Here is a 3,424-nt window from a genome sequence, read left to right as displayed (position 1 = left end):
AAGAGCGGGCAAGGTGAGTCCATCATTAGAGTCGCAAATGACAAGAAAAAACACACACCTTTCTGTACATCCTCACACTTGGCCCTGAACTTTGGGTTTTGGGTTTTCAGTGTTCTTGACAGGTGAAGCATTACTTCTGGTTGGCTTTCTCAGTAAGGGGACCTCAAGCCATCAACACTAACCTCATCAGTCCCTTAATGCCCAAGTTGGATCAAGAAACCCTTGCTGACAATGCAGATGGCGGCTAGAGTTTGCATCAATCTAAGGTGTCAAGATGGGGGGTGGGGAACAGGGAAGGTGTGCTTGTGACAAACGGCTTTGGGAGGGGCTGCCTTGGGGTGCCTGGGAATGAGAAGGGGTCCCCAGGATCCTGTGTGGGGCTGGTCTAGGACAGATGAAGGAGTAAAGCAGGCGATGGAGAGACAGCCCTCGGGAAGGCTATGGTGTGTTTAGAAGTACAATGGATGGTTTTCTTTAAACGTTCAGACCAGTCTCACAGCTGGGATGACACAGTGAGTTTGGTTCTGGTCCCCCAACAATGCCATGCTTAGATGTGGGCAAGATGCACCTCTGCCCTGGGTCTCCTCCAGTGATAACCATCCCCGTGGAGTGAGAAATCTGTGGGGCTGAGAAGGCACCACCTGTAAACCACTCCCCCCGAAATGACTCTCTGGGGACCTGAAATCCCAGAATTCTCTGTTTAAATGACCCCTGAGTCCCCTTCCAGGGTCTCTGCAGGATCATCCATGGATCTATTCTCCCAGGGGTAGACCATGCTTCAAGTGTGCACCTAGGTCCAAGTGTGGCTATTTGAACAGAAGTTGGATGTTCAGGCTTAGGTGTCCGTGTGCTTGGGTGGGAGGCCCATCACGGTGCTGGACGGTGCAAGGACATGGGGGGAGAATGGGAGGGGCCAGGGCCTTGGGGCAGTTTCTCCCTACACTGTCATGTTGTGGCCTGGCGCTCCGAGGGGTCCAAGATTCTAAATCCAAATCTGACTTTCCAGATCATTTCGAAGGTATGTTTGCCAAGATAGGAGAACCTATTTCATCTAAGTTTGATGGCTTGATTTATAAACATTTGCATATATAGTGTGTGGCTCTCCTTCTATACGCTTGTCCGAGGCCCTGCAAATATTAGTGTAGGCCTCACCATCAAAAGCCTGCTTCTCCCACCCAGTTTCTCCCATGCACTTTGGGCCTAAAGAAGGGGGACTTCTGGGCTTTCTTAAGGAAACACTTCTGCCTTCTCAGCAGTTGGTCATGAGGGTGAGATACAGAGACAACGGAACTGTGAGAATAACAGTGATGACTCCACCAGCTCAGGATATCAGCTCCTGGAGCTGGGGAGGTGGGACTTCCTTTGCGGATTCTCCCAGGAGGCTTTGCACACAGACAAGGTGGTGGTCCAGCTTTACCAAGTTCCACCCAGCGTGGCTGCCACTGTACATGCTTGGCAATCTGGCTAGCTTTGCTCTGGGACAAGGGACCTCAAAATAAGGTTGCCCAAGTGGGGTTTTCTAGCGTGAGGCTTCTTTAAAAATTAACGTAAAGGCCCTTTTCCCATTCAGCTCCTTTTTGTCTTCCAGTTTGCAAGTTGGATGCCATATCCTTCCCACCTCTGAGAATTCAATGGCTACATATGTATTTCCACCACCTCTGTCAGGAATGACAAAGCACTGTGCCAGGCAATTAGACCCTGGGACCTGGGCTCTCAAGCTGGGGCTTGGTCTGGGGATGGGCTCATGGAATCTTTGTCTCAGAGACAGTGAATGTTTGGTAGCCAGTGTATCACAGGTGACTCAGGTGAGCCCCTCCTGGAAGGAACCAGGCTGGACCATGAATACAATGGTTTCCAGTATCCTACGGCTTTTGCTACCTGGAGGCATCCAGTCTGGGCCTTTCTCTGCCCAGGTACTTGTTTCCACCTTGACTACTAATTTCAAAGGATATGTCCTGGTGCATCAAGAGTCCCCAGGGGGAAGGATCTCCTGAACATAAGGCCCCTCGGGGCTCGTGGATGTAGAAGGGGACTTTGCCTTTTTCACATTCTCAACCCCACATCCTGAGCTCACAGGGACACTTTCAGAGTGTCGCTACCTGACCGCGACCACTATCCACGTGCAACTTATGTGATCAGAACTGAGAACTCTCTAAGGCATCATGCTCTCCCATCGTCACGGAAAACAGATAAATGTACTACTGAAATGTCCTCATTGGGCTGACCCTGGGGCTTAAAAATACCAACCTCTCCTGCTTGTTTAGAAGTCCCATTTCTTTAGATGAATCTAAATTCTTTGACACGCGTGACAGTGTCGACACTTCACAGCTCAACCCTGTGTCCTTCACAAACCTCATCTCGTCCATATACCCGCCCCCCACTCTGGCCCCCATGACCTTAGGCCAATCGATTAGAAAGTTTTCTTGGTTCTACCACCACATCTTGCTCTCCCAACCCCAGGCCATTTGCCTATGCCATCTCCTCTGCCTAGAACACCGTTCCCCTCTTCCTCACTTCACATGGCTAAATTTATTCATTTTCCAGTTTACATATCACCTCCTCTTGAAAGCCTTCTCTGAGCTCCAGGCCAGGACAGCACAAAACTCTCTACTTCATTCATTCTAACATTCACCCTTTCATTCATTCACTCATTCAAAAATGAGTGGCTTCTGTCTGCCACAGCACTCTTACTGAGGCGAGGGGGCAGTAATCGCTTGTTTTACCTCCTGTCTCCATCTGGACGGGCTGAAAGTTGGGGTCTTGAGACCAGCTCAGGGCTGGGCATGTGAGCCAGAGAGAACCTCTAGAATAAAGTTTTAGGTCCAGGCCTGTGGCAAAGAGAAGGAATGCCATCCGCTCTGCCTCCTGGCCCTCATCAGACCTAGGACCCTCAGAGAAGGCACACAGAAGCCCAGTCTACACATGCTCAACAGCATAAGTTCCAGGCTAAGGTGAGAAGTTCCTCACCCGAGGAGCCTTCCAGATGAGACAAGCGGTGTTGGGTCTCCTTACTTCCTTTTCCACCTTCTGCTATTCTGGGAGGTCGGGTTAAGAGATGAACTGGGTCTGGCCTCTTGCACGCAACAGGGCTGCTGGCCCATGCAGTGACTTTGCTCGGGTGCTAGAACGGAGCTCCCCCTGGGCCAGGAACTCGAAAATGGTGCCCCACTCTGGCCAGACAAATTAGAAAAGAGATATACCTTTCTCTGGACTGAAGCAGCCCCACATCGGTTTTCACAGCTGGCTCGACAAATGGAGGGTCGGTGGGGTGTAACTCCAAGGCCAGTCACCCTTGGACAGGGCACAACCAGCGTAACATGACATGCCTAGCAGGTCCTGGAGACGCAGATCTTCTGCCCCCGTTTGGCCTGCTTTAAGGATTACTTTGAGGGCCGCGGGAAGGGGTGGTGGCCCGAAGACTTTC

The 3,424-nt window shown here is 51.1% G+C and overlaps 1 protein-coding gene across 1 annotated transcript in view; it reads right to left on the bottom strand.

Moving 5' to 3' along the window:
• The window catches only part of SRRM4 (serine/arginine repetitive matrix 4), a 166,760-nt gene that overhangs the window by 12,606 nt on the left and 150,730 nt on the right, over positions 1-3,424 (bottom strand). The gene's annotated exons all lie outside the window — the stretch shown is intronic.

This window comes from Lipotes vexillifer, unplaced genomic scaffold, assembly GCF_000442215.2.
Source record: "Lipotes vexillifer unplaced genomic scaffold, Lipotes_vexillifer_v1.1 scaffold2030, whole genome shotgun sequence".
Taxonomy (NCBI): domain Eukaryota; kingdom Metazoa; phylum Chordata; class Mammalia; order Artiodactyla; family Lipotidae; genus Lipotes; species Lipotes vexillifer.
The sequence above is the reverse complement of the archived record's forward strand: the minus strand, read 5'-3'. Positions and strand labels throughout refer to the sequence as shown.